The sequence below is a fragment of the Belonocnema kinseyi genome, chromosome 9 (assembly GCF_010883055.1).
Source record: "Belonocnema kinseyi isolate 2016_QV_RU_SX_M_011 chromosome 9, B_treatae_v1, whole genome shotgun sequence".
Classification (NCBI taxonomy): domain Eukaryota; kingdom Metazoa; phylum Arthropoda; class Insecta; order Hymenoptera; family Cynipidae; genus Belonocnema; species Belonocnema kinseyi.
Window position 1 is genome coordinate 548691 of NC_046665.1, and position 19537 is coordinate 568227.

The 19537-nt window shown below is 34.7% G+C and overlaps 1 protein-coding gene across 6 annotated transcripts in view; it reads right to left on the reverse strand.

Moving 5' to 3' along the window:
* LOC117180366 (threonine aspartase 1-like) overlaps positions 1-19537 on the reverse strand; it is a 277126-nt gene that overhangs the window by 71737 nt on the left and 185852 nt on the right. The gene's annotated exons all lie outside the window — the stretch shown is intronic.

A 19537-nucleotide genomic window follows, 5' to 3' on the forward strand; every position in this document is an offset into this window, starting at 1 on the left:
ATATACATAATATTTATTTATAATAATAAATTGTCAATATCAATTATATAAAATACTCAAAACCTATGAATTATCGTTACCATGAAAGTATTCTTCAAATATATTCTCTGAGAAACACTTATCTATTAGTAAAGAGTTATCCGAAACACCCTACCATACCGACCATAGATACATAAACCACTTTATATCATATATCCGAAGACTGAGTTATTCATAAATTGATATTTTATTATCTTTTATTATAAATCACCATGATCAATCATTATCAATTATTATTGTAATAAACATGTACTATTTATATTCTGAATCATGTTATAAATTCCATGTCAAATTCTAAGAAATATCAAGTAATACAAATGTGCATCTTGTGAATGCGCGGTCACTGACGTCATAACCAATAAAAAGGAAGTAAGCCCTACGAAGGAACACGCGAGGCCCATCTACTATGGCTCAATTGGTGAAAAGGCCATAAACGTCATAATGATATGTGGTCTTCGACTACCTCTCAAGAGAATGCATTGCAAAGACCGGCGCGTGGCCTCCCACCTACGCAGTGTTCCAAGATATGTGTCATCATGTCATAACCTAATGTCAGAAAATGGTCCACCAAGGGACTACTTTTCCTCCCCTGATCAGATTTCTGTCAATATATATCCACGTCTTGAAGGGTGAAGAAAAGTTTATTTCTATCATCGAATCGCTGCCCAAGAACTCTCCGGAATTTTTGAAACAAGCTTATTTTTACCATCAAATCGCTGCCCAAGAACTCTCCTCAACTTTTAAAACACGTTTATTCCTATCATCGAATCGCTGCCCAAGAACTCGCCGGAACTTTTTAAAACACGTTTCTTTCTACTATCGAATTGCTGCCCAACAACTCTCCGGAACTTTTAAAACAACTTTTAGAATCAAGTGAAATCGGTGAAATATCAATTACCTGGTAAAAATGCCTTTTAACATCAGTTTCAACATAAACTCTGTGCGCCCCTTTAAGAAGCAAGAAAGTCCTCCTGAGAAAACGCACCACAAACCTATTGTGCCATTATACAATAGCAAAGGAAGGGAGATCGACCAACTCTACGAACCGAGTCTCTGACCAGGATCCTCGGATTTCTACAAAGTGCCTTATTCCAAGAGGCAATAAATTAAAATCTTTGGTAAGTTTCCACAAATACTATTGCTATCCTTTATTTATTTCTCAATATTATTTTTAAAAACTCGTAACTAAAGTCTTTTCCTTTTTTTAAAGGGTGGACACTAAGACGAAGTTTCTCAGAATATTCGGGCTGTTCCACGCTGCATATATCCAATTAAATATAAACAAAACTGACACATATCGCTCATGTAAACTTGATATTAATAAATTGTAATTTTATATCTTAACCATTTTCAGATCAATAACTCGATTCTCTCAACCTTTCGTTTTTGCTTGTTCCTCAATCCATGTTTTCTATTTTTATACAAATTTAGAATTAAAAAAAGAGGAAGTAGCGTAAGCTTGGATATAATTATTTTATAGCAAGGTAAGTGGATCTCATCTGAGACGTAACCCTATGTTAAAATTTTACAAAAATTATAAATATATTTCCAATCGATTTACAAGATGGAGTTTCTACGAAATAAATCCATACTAATAAATTTTAATTACAACCCTTGCCCCCGCAGCGCCCCAAATATGACCCAAAAAGGAAAAATTACATTTTTACGTTCATTATTGAAACTTTAGAGCAATTTCCGTCATCTTTTTCATTCAAATAATTACTAATGGACAATTTGAATATTTCCTATTAGTTTAAAAAAAAGTTCAATTCTTTAAAGAAATTTCAATTATTTAAACAATTGATTAATCACAAAAAGTGTAAAAAATAATCGTATTTTCTGATTGAAATGTAAAATTTTGTCATTGCTTGGAGTAGTGCATTTTTCTTAAAACATTATGTAATCATTTAAACAATTAATAATTGTCTATTTTCCAAATTTCTAAAAATTGACTCAGAGATTTCCACTTTTTCTAAATTGGTGTCCTATGCTACGTTTTGTTGACTAATTACATAACGCTGATACATTTTTTTTTAATGTTTAGTGAATTTCTATTTGTTTAAATAATCTTCATTGGCTCAATCAGTTTTTGTCGATACGGAAATAGTACATTACATGATTGTATAGTGTTTAGAAAGAAAAGCTGAACCGCTTTTTAATTCTTTAAACAAATATAATTTGTTTAAATAATCTTTTTTCGAAAAATACTTTGGAAATAGTATATTCAGATTTAAACATATTATTCAATGATTTCGAGGACCAGTAAATTCTACTAAAAGCTTAATGTTATTGTTTATACAATTAATTATTGTTTTTTCTAAATATCCGTCAAAATAAGTATAGATGGTTTACACCAACAAAACAATAACGTCAACAGCAAACAGAAAATACTTTTAATATCGTAAAACTTGGATCGAGCCCAGGATTGAGATTAAGTGCCTGTCATGCCTTACTCAACTTTTCTATTGTTAGATATTACAGCCGGTTTGAAGAAATTAAAAACGATTTAATATTAAGGAATTTAATTTTAATATCCCGCATTTTGTTCATTACATAACGACGAGACGATTAAAAAAAGATAGAAGAACATCGGTTTATGCGTTCAATTTCTGTATATACCTTTCTGCCTTTTCTCCAATTGTACGACAAAAAGACACTGAAAAAAGATGCTGCGCCCAGAATTGGAAATTGTTGAATCGGAAAAGTATGGCAATTAATTATTGATATTTTTTTTAATATCCGTCAAAATAAGTATGTATGGTTTACATTAACAAAACAATAACGCCAACAACAAACAGAAAACAGCAAGATTAACAAAAAGGGATCCGTGACAAAAAGCCCAAACGACGCAGCGCCCGCCCAATGAGAGTCGCGCTCCGTGAAAAAGGCCCACGAATCAGATAGCGAGTAGGGGCGTGCTCATACATACATCCATCGCGATGAAGCGATGATATTTTTAAAACAAACAATTAATACTTATTTAAATAATTACATACTGTTTTTAGAAAAAATTACTACTCTAAACGATGATAAAGAATTACATTTCAATCATAAAATACGAATATTTTTTACATTTTTTGGGTTTAAATAATTGTTTAAATAATCTACATTTCTTTAAACAATTGAAGATTATTTAAAATTGAATGGGAAATATTCAAATTTTCCACTAGTAATTATTTGTATACAATAGATAGATATCCAGAAATTGAACAGAAGAACCGATTTTCTTCTATCTTTTTTTAATCGTCTCGTCGTTATGTAATGAACCGATTGCGGGATATTAAAATTAAATTCCTTAATATTTAATTGTTTTTAATTTCTTTAGGCCGATTGATCTCTAACAATAGCAAAGTTGAGTGAGGCATGACAGGCACTCAATTTCAACCCTGGGATCGATCCGAGTTTTACGATGTTTAAAGTATCGTCGAAAAAATAACACTCTAGACCACCTACCCTTTCATATCGAGACACAGGCCCCAATACTCCGTTTACCATGAGTACTTTCAAGGTAGCGGTTAGCTACTTCCCCGCATAAAATGCATCAATTTTCAATAAATTGGAATAAAACAAGAACCAGGCAATTTTGCGAAAAAAGCTCTCTGTTTGATTCTGTGGTTAAAATTCAGTAGTCCAAATATGAAATCAAATAATTCAGAATTGTAGGAGAAAAGCAAAGTTGACTAATACATGGCCTTTAAACGTAAAAGCGTACACGCGCGCCGTAGGCGCGCTGAAACTTGGTGGAAAGCGCCGCGCGCAATGAGAATAATCCCGCAGAAGCGGGCATATCTTTTCTTGACGATTGATCATTTTAGCTGAGAATTCATTTCTTTGGTTGGTAATTGAATTATTATTAGGCGCCCTTTTTGAAGAAAGTTAATCTTTTTAATTTAAAATTTAACATTTAAATTTCCCAAAGACAAATTTGCTACAAAATTCTACAGTCAAATTAACAACAGCCGAGTTTTATACAAATTTCAACAATGAAATTTTCAACAGTCAAGTTTTTTGCACAATTCAATAGTTCAATTGTCACCAGACGAATTTTCTACAAAATAACTGTTGCATTTTCAAATATACTAAGGAAAATTCCATTACGTTAGCTAGCCAGTGTTAAACCATAAACTAAACTCTGCGACAACTGATTCTAATGGCGATCAAATGAAAAATGGCCAGTTTCGCCATATGCGTTACCGAACTTAACAGGTGCAATTGTCATGAAATCTTAATCGTAGGTAGAAAGTCGTGTATCAATTGGGGAGCCGTGCTTAACTCGACAGGCACCAGTTAAATCGAGGGCGATTTAACCGAAAGTACGGCACTCCATGAGTCCGCCTTAGGGACCATAATTCATGTTAAGCATGACAGGCGCCGCGCCCACAGTATTTCCAAGGTGGACTTAATGCGATAAATAGATTATTTGCGAATCAATGCCGATGAGTTTTTTTTTTCATTTACTTCCATTGATTCCTGAGTAGATCTAACTATCGAAAAATGGCTGTTTAATTTATAATGTTCAAAATTGTTTATTGTTCAATAATGTGTGTTTTGCGACAAGACAGTTTTTTCACATATCGATTTTATAAGATACCTCGATAAGAAATAACCAGTTTCTTCTTTTTTAATATTTTTTATCTAAATGTACCTTCATTATTGTTTAATCTACCCTTGATTAACTGCATACAATATTATTTTTTGAACAAATGACCTAATTCAGAATTATTTTAGACGATCTTTTGCTTTCAATCATTTTTATTCATGATGTAGTAGTGGTTTTCCATGTGCTTTTTGTGTTCAAACTGAATTTGATCACAGAATTTGCTTAGGATGCCATGTGTTCGAAATACATGAAGTAATAGGCCCGGAAATCTATGAGTCATGGAAAACAGAAACAAAACATGTACTTCTCTTTAAAAAGTTATGAAAGCTTTGATGTAAAATACTCCTTTTAGGTCTCAATTCTACGATTGCATAGGTGCTTTAAAGGGCCATTTGACTCTTAGTGAAATTGAAAATAGCGGATCCAAAATGGCCGCTTTAAGTCAACGATTCAGTGTTAAGTAACTCGGATTATTTTGATTGGCCTGAAAATGGCATTTTTTTATGGTTTTAGTTGATAAAGGGTGAGACTTGATTCATTAAATGTGATGGGATAGTTTCTAGGGGTTGCGGGATATTACTGGGAGGGTAGATATATCAGCTAGAGACTTGGAAAGTTATGTGAAGTGATTATTTTTTTTTAAATTTTTCTTTGTAAGTTTCAACTGATGAAAGGTGAGACTTAGTTCGCTAAATATGATAAAGGTAGTTCCTAGGTAGCGTTAAATATTACTGTGAAGATAGATATATTAACTAGAGTCTTGAAAAGTCGTCTGTGGCCATCATTGTTATTTGAAATTATTTGAATTTATTTGAAATTTTTCGGCGGGTTCAGTTAAAGGAAGCTGAGACGTGGTTCGTTAAATATTATGGGGGTAGTTCCCAGGGTTTTCAGAATATTACACTATAGTCGATATATCAGCTAGACACTTGGAGAGCTCTACGTACTGATTACTTTTTATTTGAAAATTTTTCGATGGTTTCAGTTGATGAAAGGTGTGACTTAGTTTCATAAATATGATAGCGGTAGTTCCTTGGGGTTGTGAAATATTACCATGGAGATATTTATATCAACTGGGGTTTTGAAAAGTTGACTTTGGCGATTATTTTCAATTTGAAACTGTTTCGCTCTTTTAGTTGTAGCAAAGAAGTTTCATTCAATTCGATGTGAATGGGATGAGTCGGTGGATTTTTGTCTAAAACGCCAATTTTTGACTCACTGTGCGCCGACTAAACCAAGAGCGATTAAACCGAGATTCCAGTGTATTAAAAATTACCATCTCTCTTAGTAAATGAAAAAACTACAAGGTACTCTTATTTATAATTGTAAAAATTAATTTTGCTTTAAAATTCATAATTAAAAGACAAATAAATATTCTAAAGAAAAGTGTGTAATTTAATAAGATCTAGATTCTAATAAAAAAACTATGTTAATATAACTGCCTATGCCGTATCGACCTTATCAAAACCGATCTTAGGATAGCACAATTAAGTTAAAGTACCAAGCACAAGATAATTTTCGACTTGGTCTATACTGCATAGGCACTTATATCATCATAATGAACAATTTTTTCCATTAATTTGGACCAAAATAAAATTATTTCCTTGAAAATCACAAGGATAATTAAATTTGTTAACATTTTTAACATTTTTTGTACTTTAACTTGAGTTTGAGCACAGGCACTTAGATAAGCATAGTATGCAACTTTTCTGGCTCACGCGAAATAAAAAAAAACAGTTATTGAGCTGAAAATAACTCAAACTGTATTAATAAAATTAAAAATATGATAATCATGTGTAGTGCTGCATTCCGATACGAGAAGTTTAAACATTTCGATCGGTCTCTGACGTTTTCAAAGTAAATACTAAAGACAAATTCTCATTTATTCATGTGTTTTTAAGCATACTGTGGGAACTTCAAGGTGAATTGCGATCAAAGGAATATAACCCGATTACTATAAATGACGCTTTATTGGAGCAGGCAATTAACAACCTGACGACTCGATGATCTTCGAGAGACTAACGAATCTCACATCGCAGACAAAAGAAGCAAAAACACCATACGTAGATAGCAGCTTACAACACACAGGGGTGTAGCTTGTAAATAGTTTAATGTCCAACACTTCCCCTCAAGCGTAACCTAAACTTTAATCATTCCACTGAATTTACCTTTAATCAAAAACTTCACTTTCTCACAAAATGACCTTTTTCTTCACAAATGACTCATTCCGAATTGAGCCAAGTATTTTTGTTGTTTCGGTCTTGCCAGACCTTTGGTGAATATATCTGCCATCATTTGCGTTGATGGGATGTAGTATAAGCTGATCCAAACTTGCCGCAATGCCTCTCTCACGAAGTGGTGTCGGATGTCAATATGTTTGCTTCTAGAATGGAAGACTGGGTTCTTCGCAAGCTTTTGAGCATTTTGATTCTCGTTATAGATCGGAATAACAGTCTGTTTTCCCAATCCGATTTCTTTCAGGAACCTTTGTAGATGTGCCACCTCCTTTGCAGCTTCCGTCAGTCCCATGTACTCGGCCTCTATACTGGATAACGCTACAGTGCGTTGCTTTTTAGCTTCCCAGCTGACAGCACCATGTGCGAGAAAAAAACGAGTCCGGTGTATGATATTCGCTCTTCTGGACAACCTGCCCACTCGGAAACGACAAATCATTCTAGTTTATTTAAAACCTTGATGTATTTCAATCCTAGTTTCGAAATTCCTCGAAGGTATCGCATAATCCTTTTGGCATTTTCATTCACAGCAGCCTCGTGTATATTCTCGAATCCATGTAAATCTTCTTCGTTTTCAGAATCCTGGTCCACTTCACGATGAATTTCATTTAGGGCACTGCTTTTCAACTCCAAACCTACCCAGTTCTTGTACTCGCAACTTTGGATGCAGTCTTTTTTCTCCAAAACACTTTCAGAAATGAAATCCTCAAATTTCTTCTTCGGTAGAAAATCGTTCATCAACTCAACATCTCTCGTAATTTGGATCTTCTTATCATTAGTGAGCCAGACCCTGCAACCTTTAGACTCTTCAGAGTATCCTAGAAATATACACTTACGTGCACGGACATGAAATTTTTCTTTTCCAGGTGTTTTATCCAGGGAGAATCCTTTACATCCAAAACTTTTTAGATACGACAGATTAGGACTTACTCCAGTACATTTTTCAAAAGGTATTCCTCCATTTGGACTTCTAGAAGGGCATTTATTTCTCAAGTGGTTTGCAGTCGACACCGCTTCAGCCCAAAACGATGTTGGCAGGTTTGAGGAGATCAAGAGACACCTGGCCATTTCCACCAGCGTACGGTTCTTCCGTTCTGTCACACCGTTTTGTTGTGGAGTATGAGGTATTGTAAATCTTCTCACAATACCATAATTCTCGAGGTATTTGTCTAAATCGCGATTGCGATAATCTTTGCCATTATCGGATTGCACACACTTTATTTGGCTTCCTGTCTGTTTGTTTGCCATTCTTTGATAGTTCTGGAATGCTTCCTTCAGCTCACTCTTTGACTTGAAGAACTTGACTACGCACAAACGTGATGCGTCATCGACGAACGTCACGAAGTATTTCGCCCCACTTAGAGATTGCGTACGCATCGGTTCGCACAGATCCGTATGCATTAACTTAAGTAGCCCCGTTTTTCGTGACGAGCTTTTCGGAAAGGGCCTTTGCGCTAACTTTCCCACTACACAGGCTTCACACATTCCGAGTTTCTCGTTTTCGCAACACTTTATGCCCTGCATTTTCATTAGGCACTTCACATCCTTCTCGTTGAGATGCCCTAACCGTCGGTGCCACAATCTCAACTTTGTAGGGTTATCACTCTCAGGCACAATACTCGCGACTTCGGACGTTTCCTGTTCTTAAATCAGGCACGTGCAAAGTATTATCCAAGTTCTGGGATTTCACATGATTACAGTCAGTAACCAATAGTTTAACTGTTCCTCTGGATTCAATGTTAGTGGTTGCACTACTTTCTAAACTTAGCTTCTCACTTTCGCATTTTTCACTGTGAATAAACTTTTTTTTATCATTGCACATATGCGAGGTGCAGCCACTGTCGAGACACCATTTTGTTCCTTACGGGGTACCTTCAGTTTTCAACGCAGACTCCTGGCTCATAGTTATGAGAAACCCCATTTCCTCTATTTTAGCGGACTTTTCCGACGATTTGTTAACTTTCATGTTACAATCCACAGATTTATGTCCAACCTGCTTACACTTGTGACATTTGAATGGAAAAGTTTTTTCTGTCTGTTGTCCTTTTCGAGGTTTCTTCCCCTTTCCATAATTCTTCTGATAGTGACCCCCACCGGCGCCACTTGCCAACATGGCTTCCGAGTTTTCTAGCTGTTTCGAATTTCTGGCATCGCTTTCTTCGATATTTATTTTCAGATCTTCAGCAATGGGCAGGATATCTCGCGTCTCGATTGCACATCAAAAATTCTCAAAGCTGTACGGAAGACTATACAATAGCATGATGGTGAGCTGGTCTTGGTTAATTACCACCTCCATCACCTGAAGCTTATCAACTACGTCGAAGAATTCTCGAATGTGGTCACGAACATCCTGGGCCTTCCGCCATCTTGTGCAATCTCAGATTCTTTAAAAGAGCTGCTTTTCGAGCGGGCCCTTTAGAATGGTAGATAGTGTGCAGCTTCACCCACACAGAATTCGCGGTCTCACTAATTCAGATGGTTGGATAGCTAGTACCAAGTCCGAGTGTGCTTTCCTGTTCGCGATGTTCCATGCGTGTGCTCCAGCTATCGAAGCAGCATTTTCAGTTCCTTGGACGAGAGACCAACGAATCTCACATCGCAGAAAAAAGAAGTAAAAACACCATACGGAGATGGCAGCATACAACACACAGGGGTGTAGCTTGTAAATAGCTTAATGTCCAACACATATATATTCTCATGAAAATTTTACGATAAATTTCGATCGATAATATCAAGGCTGTCATAATGAAAGTGAGTATGTAGAGTTTTGTAAAAATTAATTAATTTCGAATTTTTTTAAATTCTGGTAAGCCAAACTTTTTACATTTAAAAATTTAAAAACCCAAAATCGATGCAAAGAATTTCAATGAAATCAAAGTTTGTCTAGTGCATAATTCTGAATATCTAAATTTTTTAATTTATTGAATTGAAAAAGTGCATTGGGAGGGAAAAAGCTTACAACTTGGCAAAATAATTATTATATAAAAAAGAGATAGTTTTACTGATAAAATAAAAAATCTATATATATTTTAGAATTACGTAGGGGTGGCTAATTACTAAGAAATTGTTTTTTGTGCATACAGCGTACAAAATGTAGAATCTATCGCAAAATAATTGATGAATCAACATTTTATGTAAAATGTAGATGTAGATGTAAAATGTAGATAAATAAAAATTTTATTCAACAGAATGGTTCTAAAATTTTGTTACAATTCAGTTCAATAGTGTAAGCTACAGATGCATGTGCTTTTGTCAATATTTCAAATTTTAATTATAACAAAAAATTGTCCTGCTGCCTGGTCACATTCTCATCACGCGTTGCGCGCTTGGATCACTTCGCTTGCAAGTTTGAGCGCGCCTAGGGCACGCACCTATTCGATGTCGCGCTTTGCGATCGGTAATATAGGCCAGTTAGTAAATAATTTCATGGTGCCACAGTTACAAAGTAGAAGCAACAGTGATATTCGTGGAGTGCTGATGCCTGAGATGAAGGATACTATGTAAACAAAAACTACGCGTCAAATAAAAAAGTGATTGAAAAAGAAGTTTTACCGATGAATGGATTTTTTTTGTGCAATAATAATTTCAACTGTCGATTATTAAAGAAAATACAAAAAGTCGTTATGATAATCTTGTGAGACTTTCAAAAGAAACCTTCTTTTCCTTTTGACAGACTGATAAATTGTTGGGCTTGCTGAGTACTACGAAAAGCCGAACATAAAGTATTGAAATCTTGAAACAAATGGCCTGGAAATGTTTTTAAAATCATCTAACTTTTTGAATTGTTGTGAAAACATTTTTGGCTAACGAACTAGTCCTTTTTCTTTAGGCCTTAAAAAAGTGTGCCAAAGGTCAATCCAATCTGATTGTTTTATTGAATGCTATCACGCCTAAAGTCTACAGATAGTCAGGCAGACATGCAATCGTTTTTTTTCATTTAGGGGGCATCGTAACGTAAATATTTCATCAAAACTGACTTCGTAACGTAAAGATTTGATAAAAACTGACTAAGTTAAATTTTACATGAAACCAATACGTTCTTATTAGGATGAGAATGTAAAAATAAAAAAATGTAATCATGCATGAAAAACAGAGTAAAAAAGCTCGAGAAAAAAATGTTGCAAATTTATAACTTCCGAACCTAACAAGGTTTTTGTATATTCCTTTAGTGCAAATATTAAAAAATACCATTACTAAAATCTTTGTTGCAAAATTTTCTATGCTCATGATGATAGGTTAATTTTGTTATGGAATTTTTAAAACCGTGCAGCGTTTTTTTAAAATGAATTTTGTCTTTTTCTATTATGGTTTGTGGGTTTTAAACAAGGTAGATTTCTTTTTTTTAATTATAAACTAAGTAAAAAATTATCATTAATCATGTTCCAAAATAAAAGCGTTTATAACAGCGGAAAACGACGAACTCCAAACTACACCATAATGCTAAGTTTTTACCTACAACATCATCGCGAAAGATTTCAAACATCGTATTACATTAACTTATAACGTCCTTATCGCATCAGTAACTTGACTTAGTCCGTGGTTATGATCAAAACCGTGGGATTACGCGAGAACTAGTTTGAAAAAGAAAAAAGTAATAAGATTATTATAATAACCCTACTGAAGGTGTTCTGGCGTTGAAGTCATGGTCGGATTTGACCTTTCTTCTCACGAATTTGGAGGGTATGTTAGGCTTAGCATTGCTACTTACATGGTTTTCCATGCCAGATAGGCAGAGAACGAAGAGAAAAGGGCGTATATCGTCTATTTTAGTTCGTAAACTGGCTAGGAGCGTTGGGAGCGCTCTATCTTTGTTCGCAAAAGCTTAGGGGCAGAGAGGACACTGCAAAAAAATAGGTCAAAATTAAATACGTAGGATGGGCAATCCCTCACCTCATCGTTGAAGCATCTAAGCATAGAACAGAAGCTTAGTCGGTATTGTGAATTTTCTCAAATTTTTGCAATGATTAATCCAGCTAAAAATTGCGAAAAACAATCTTGAACTAAGTGCCTTTGAGTAACTTAATATTAATATCGAATATTTATTAATATATTAGCATTATATCGCATTTTGTCAGAGGGCCAGTTTCATACCAAAATTCGGCTAGGCCATTTTCCACAAAGTGATTGAATATTCATCAAAATCATTGAATTTTGAACCTAAAAAAATTACATTTCCAACAAAAAGTGTAATAGTGGATATTTTAAGCAAAAAAGATGAAATCCTATACACAATGAAATGTTACTCTAATAGACGGATTTGCAACAAATAAAGATTTTTCGGTCATGGAAGAAAAAAAATGTATCTAAATTGTTAAACCTCAAAGACAAAAGACGAATTTTGTGTACAAAAGTCGAATTTTCATCTAGAAAATATGAGTTTTTAGCGTAAGAACTATTTTTTAACAAAATTGTTTAATGTCAACAATAAGATAAACCTTCGTTTAAAAGAAATCAATTTTCGATAAAGTAGTTAAAATTTTACCGATGCAGTTGAATTTTAAAATTAATAAGAATAAGTTTGAACAAAGTATCATAAATTAGTAATAATCACAAAATAGTTAAATCCTCAGTCAAAAATTTTCATTCAAAAAGATGCCAGTTGACTTTTCAACATAAAAAGGCGAATTATCAACGAAACACTTGTCTTAAGTAGGTAGTCTTAACGCGGAAGCATATGCAAAAAAAGACGTTGAAATAACATTAAAACGCAAATAAACGACTAACAAGAATATTATATCAGTGTAACCGTAAAACTTTATTTGAAAAATTCCCTAATTTTTTCCAGACCATTTTTTCATCTCATCTGTCCACAAAAAATCGACAGTTACATCCATTATCAGCATCAAACTTCCCGATTGACAGTAATTAAGCGTTTTGAAAACCCAATTAAACGAGAATCACGGACAGTCACTAAGATTTCGACGAATCGAGAATCAATACCTATTTAGTGCCATCAGCATTATTATCATTAATAATATAGTAGTAATAATAATTAACCCTCTCACCGTACACTTTATTTCAGCACCCATGCACCGTACACAGGTGCAAATTGGGATTTTGCAATTTCAGCAGCTGATTTACATATTAACAAACGTTCAAAACTTATCGAAATGCATATGTTTTTAATGTGAAACTTTCCGTAGAATACAATGCTGCAATTGAAATTTAAAAAAAATTTCTTACTAAAAAATCGTTTTAAGCCAGGTATGTTTTTGAAAAAATGATTTTTCCTTTTGAAAAATCGTATTTTTTGAGGGACTTTTTTTAAAAACTTTGTGATTATATGTTTCATATATTTTACAAAAATATTTTTCTTACCACAAGGAATATTGCAGTTTTTCCAACTTTTTTGTTGCAACTTCCAGTTTTTACAATTTGATGAGAAAGTTGTTGAAATTCATGCTTATAAGCTGTTGTGACACGGTGGAAAAATAGCTACAAAATGAGCCCAAGAACATTGAAAAAATGTTGATTAGTTCGAAAGTTTTTGAACATTCCCTAAAAATGGAAATTTATACTATCTTTACAATAACTACTTACAAAATAGACAAATAGAGTTTTTTTAGCTCTGGCATAATCGAAATTAAAGGAACTTAATGAATCATGAATAATAGGCGTATGAAAACTTTTGAACGGCAGTTTTTGTGTTAAATACACGGTATGCCGTTGAATTTTATGTAAAGCCGGAAAAAATATGCTGTATAAAAAAATCATAAAATTATTTATTCATTTATCAACTAACGTTGATTATCAGATACTCCAAATAAACTTCCACAGTCACTGTCCTCGGAAAAATGCTCCTCTTCAGAATCCGACAGAGATGCTGCCACATATTTCATACTTTGGAGATTATAAACCTAACAGCAAAATTCACTATTTTTATATTTTGGAGGCAGCAGCGATGATGCACACACACAAGGTACACTTGTGCAAATATGCAATCACTCGAAGTTTAGTACCTGTTACTTCAGCAACCAAGCCAGAAATGAACACGGACTTAACAACAATAGATGCTAGAGAGGTACCGCATATTTTTCTTAGGGTGGGTATACCTCGGAAAAGTGAAAGCGGAAAATGCGAGCAACTTGCAAATTTTGTTGGTGCAGATTCAAACCAGAGTACGTCGAAGAGGTTAATAACAATATAGTGTCTTTCGTTGAAAAAATGAAACCTTTTTTACATCTATGATATTTTCAGAGGAACCTCCCCCCCTCCCCAGTCCTAATCAATAACTGAGGGCATGTCCACATATCTTTTGACGATCTCAATGCTGGTTAGACCCTAGCCAAAAGTATGATCCAAAAGAAGAGACAAAAATATGTGGCAAAGAAGAGAGCCAAAAGGAGAAACCAGAAGAGAATCGTACACCCCGAAGCTCTTATAATCAAACAAAAAGAGCTAAAATGATGTTAAAGAAAATTAAGTGTAGCGCCAACTTTAACGAACTTGACGTCAAAGTCAAAAGAATCGGGAAGACAAGAAATGGAGAGGTCCTAGTCGAAATACCTGCAGCTCCTGAAGGGGCGGCAAAACTAGGTCCCACCATCATGGATTCCAATAGCAAGATGCGAGAGGCGAGACAATCCCCAGTATGCAACTCGAGATACTTGACATCCATTCAACCACGAAAATAGAAGAAGTACAAAGCCGTGATACAAAAGTTCTTGAAAAAAATGATGCTGAAGTAATGAATGACCAAGACGAGATTTAAGGGAAATCTGAAGGAATACGTAGTGATAAACGAGGCTTAAGTTGTAAAGCTATTTCAGGAGGCTCACATTAGAATTGGGTGGCTGTTCTGTAGGATGCGCTAAAAACTGGATACTACGCGGTGTTCTTGCTGCCATAGTTATGGGCGCGCCGTGACAGCGAATAACGAAGGTAACGAGAGGAAGGATAACTGTAGAGGATACAAAGCAAATACGAAAAAAATTGCAAATGGCAGAAAAAAGTCGAAGTGATATCTGTGTGAACAACTTCCAGATAGATCCCAGAGGGACCACCTTCTATGCACAGCAATATGTATGGCGTTTAAGAGTCTCTTAAGAAAATGCAGAAGAGGATGTGATTGCCCAAGTTAGTACACCTCAAAGAAAGTAGACAGAAGAGAAAATAATAATGAAACTAGTAGCATGCCGCGAAAATGCAACCTATCCCGAATACAAAAACGGTTCCAGGATAGCATTGTTTAAGACGGCCAAGGGGAGGTCTGTTACTGGGCATTGTTTCGGGTAGGTTTCACAAACACTATGAGTAAATAGATTTCAACCTAACCTACAAAAGAAATATATCCATATGGCATGCATAAATGCATACATGTATTGTATACTTACATACTGTGTCGTTGTATTTCATAGCTCGCCCAAAATAAAAAGCAAAATAGAATTAAAGCAAAATCGGGAAAAGCGGTCGTTTCTCCAAATATGCCGGAAAATTTTTTAAGTTATAGTTGTGCACACAGACCCTTGGTTTTGAAAAAATTTCCATCTTTCAAGGAGGAGTGAAAAATTAGGCAGATCCATATTCAGTCATCGAAAAGTCAGAAAAAGTTATTTTTGGCTTGGTAGCTGTCAGAGATAAGAAAAATTGATGTCAACTTTGGAGGCTTTAATTAAGGAAAAGAAGCCGTCTAGTGATAAGGGTCCAATGGCAATTTTTAAGTCTAATTGTAGTGATAAAAAATAATATTAATAATGAAATAATGTCAAGTGACAAAAATAATATGTTGGGAAATCGGTAATAAAGAGAAAGAAACTCCAATATAATAAATATATCAATCAATGCCAAAAAATGTATAGAGACAGAGACAAACAGGTGTAAAATGATTGTGAGTAGTCTGCAAAATGTTAATTATAATTTGTAGGTCACTCTGAAAGTTTCTCTAATGAATAAGAAAAAATAATTTTTTTCACGAAATATTTATTACATCTTTTCCTTTATTCTTATTTTAAAACTATTCTGTTATTCCGGTAGTTAAGTTTTTTGCTGAATATACAGTAACACAGACCCACAAAAAAAAGTTACCTGCACGAGACAAGTGACTAGGCTAACCTTATGGATTTTGAGCCGCTGAATCCGAATATGGACTCAGAATTTGTCCTACATTTCTCAGTGGTCCCCTAGATGCAAAAAGTAGGGAAAATCCTAAGGATTTTCTGGTCACACAGGTCATACAAAAAATATGTCTGCACAAGACAAGTTACTAGGCTACCCTTATGGATGTTGAGCCGCTGTGTCCAAATCTGGCTTCAGATTTGATATTACACGTCTCATTTTCCCCTAGATGCAGAAAATAAGGGAAATCCTAAGGATAATTTGCACGTTATTTTGATGATACCATAATACACGAAAATAAACACATCGATATTATATTCTTCAGTGCAAGGACTTGTCCCGTGACGACTTGTCCCGTGCAGACTTTTCTTTGATGAGCCTGTGTGACGAGAAATTCCCTAGGCTTTTCCCTACATTTTACATCTGGAGAGAAAATGGAACAAACCCGAAAAATTTTGGGTTCAAATTGAGATTTAGCACCCAAATCTGCAAAGGATATTGCATTTTTGTTATTTTTTTACCGTACAAATCTATATAATATGAGAAAGCCCTTCAATTTTCCTATAACTGCCCAAGCTAGGGGAAACAGAAGGCACCCTAGATAATTTCTGTGTACAAATTAAGTCTCTAACGTCGCGACACTTAAGAATATAACACCCACTTTAGCTATATAAGTCAGTATTACATGAGCAAGTCCTTCAATTTCCCTATATTTATCCAAACTATGGAAAACGGAAAGCACACTAGGGAATTTTTTAATATGAATTTGGTCTGTACGAGTGCCAACATATAAGAATTGACTCCCATACGTTTATTCTTCCGTATACTGATATTATGAAAATATTGTCCAGAATATCCCTAGGTATGTAATTCTTTTTTATAAAAATATTATAAGATTTAAAAGCAAGTAAGTGAATTCTGAAACTGCAATGAGAAGTCAAGATACAGTAAGGGCACATATGTCGCTGGCTTTGTCTTGCAATATCAACAGATGATTGGATAAAATAGAGGCGTCTTGTTATAAAAAATGTAAACGCCCTGCAGAATTCTTATTTAAGGTTAGTTATTAACATATGTCAACATTTCTTTGAACAGTTTTGATTATTTAATATCCAATTGTATAAAACAGTTTATTTTACTATCAATAACAATTTTCTTTCAATCATGTTAATTTACATATTATTAATAAAATCACACCGAAGACGTTCAATAAACTATTTTTTATTCTAGTCCGTATAACTAGGAACTTAATTCAATGTTTATATCATTATTAAGAACTCTATACAGAACTAGAGTATCCGACCAGGTGAATAAATTGTGTTTTATGGCGTGTTTTATGGCCAATTTAAATTTCTAACGTGTTTTGTACGTCAAATAATACATTCGTTTACCTTTATTTTGGAAATTTTAATATTTGGCGCATACTACTTTTTAACCACACACAGTCAAACTGAGTAGGCATGTCCATCGATCATTACCTAAAAGGTGAAGAAAGCACTTACGGGCACGAAGAAGTTCACTGCAAGAACAGATTCTTTTTAAAACTTCTAATAGAAGTTTACTTCTGCACACCAACATCTGACCCACATATTCATCTCATGTTTAAAGTTGGAGACGTCTATTCGGCATTGGTTGAAATTATAATGTACTATACTTCTACCGAAGAAAGGATTGACTCCTGGAAAGCTTTCGATTCAATCTCTTATAGACTTATCATCTGTTCTTTGGAAAGCTTAAAAGTTATATCCCCCCCCCCCCCATAGTGAATTGTATAGAGAGATTGGTGCCCCTTGAAAGTTTGTGGAAACGAATATCGTCACCAGGTCGTCTTTTAGGGCGACACCATGAGCCCTCTACTCTTTTGCATTACACTTCTGCCACCATCTCTCGCACTAAATAATTCTCCTGGGTACCTCTGCGGCAACAATAATCAATGCGAGCATAAGGTCATTAAAATTTTTTAGATGGATAACCTAAACATCTATGTTACAAGTTCAAAGCCACTTCAGAGTGCTTTAAATATCGCCGAGAGGTACAAAGTAGTAATTGTTGTGAACTTTGTATTGGGCAAGTGTGCCAAGATTAATTTGAAGTGAGTAGTGTTGCTGTCGAGCGAGGCCTCGGCGTTTTCAAGGCAAGACAGGACAATCCTTACATGCTGGCTTGAATTAATCTTCTTGTGTCTTCCTTGAAAATACCGAGGCCTCGGAATGCGAGGCCTTGCTTTGGGCTTGTCTTGGCGCCTTGAGTTTGCACTGACAGATGTGGAAACACCAACCTTGAATAAAATACCGTAGTCTGAGGCTCCACTCTACCTGAACCTTCTCAGTGTTGAACGAATATCCCTTAATTTGAGACGCCAGCCTCCCGGCCCTTCTCAGCAGGGGTTTCTTCTCTGTAAGCTGGACGAATATACGCAACCAATTTTTTTTTAAGTTTTTGAAGTAACGATATTGTCACAGAATTCTCAGGACTCAAATTAGTTTTTTTATATGAAATTAGACGCAACATATTTTTCAGATTCATTAAAAAAAATTCTGAAGAAGTTATGCGCAATTTAATTGTGTGCTTTGTATTTCAAAAACGCAACATTTTTTCTTTAAGTATCTATAACTTTTGCATTGGTGGCGATTTTTTCTGAAAAAAATAAAAGTCGATCTTCTAAAAAAAATCTCACCTTACATTGCTTACATTGCTTGACCAAATTTTATTTTAAAAAGTTTGAAAAAAATTGTTGTTGAAAACAATAGGTTGAAACACAAATTTTATACAAAAAAATTTATTAAGAAAGAATTACGTAAAAAAAAATTTATAAACAAATTTTGGAAAATTTTTTTTAAAATTATTTCTTTTTAAGTTAAAAAAATTCAAAGAATTAAAAAAAATTAATGTTAATTAGTTTTAGTTATTACTAATTATAGTTTTTTATTAGAAATTATTTCTTAAATATTTAAATAAAGAATTATCTATTACTACAACATTGGGATTTGTGTAATTACTCGCATCCACAATCATCCTATGAGAGCTTTAATTTATTCCACTATCCCAGGTGGTTGGAAAATATCCACACCTACCAGAGGAAACTCAAGCCCCTAAGCCAAGACCAAGGCAAGGCCTTGAATTCTCAAAGCCTTAAAATTTGGCCGCCTTGCTTTGCCTCGAAACGCTAGGCCTCGCGCTATCCTTCCTTGCGTTCCTCGACTTTTTCCTTGCCATTCCTCGTCTCAAACGGCAACACTAGAAGTGAGGACGAATTTCCCGGGGACACTGAGCTGATGGACATAAGTGTTATTAAATATCTTAACACTAAAGAGAGCTACACATACCCAGGCATGCCTCAGAGCCGCATTCAGGACATAACAGCAGCAAAGGAGTCTTTCCGAAGCAGATACAAGCGTCTTCTTTGAAAGATTTGGCCTTACAATCTGTCGGCGTTAAACAAGGTGTCTGCGACTAACATTATTACTGTCGTAGTTCTACTCTACTCATTTGGGTTAATTCCATGGGCAAAGCACGAAATTACGGCCGTCGATATCGCCACGCGTAAAATCATATATATGGGAATGGGAGAGGGGGAAGAAGAAGAGAAATAGGGTCGAAGGGACAGGGG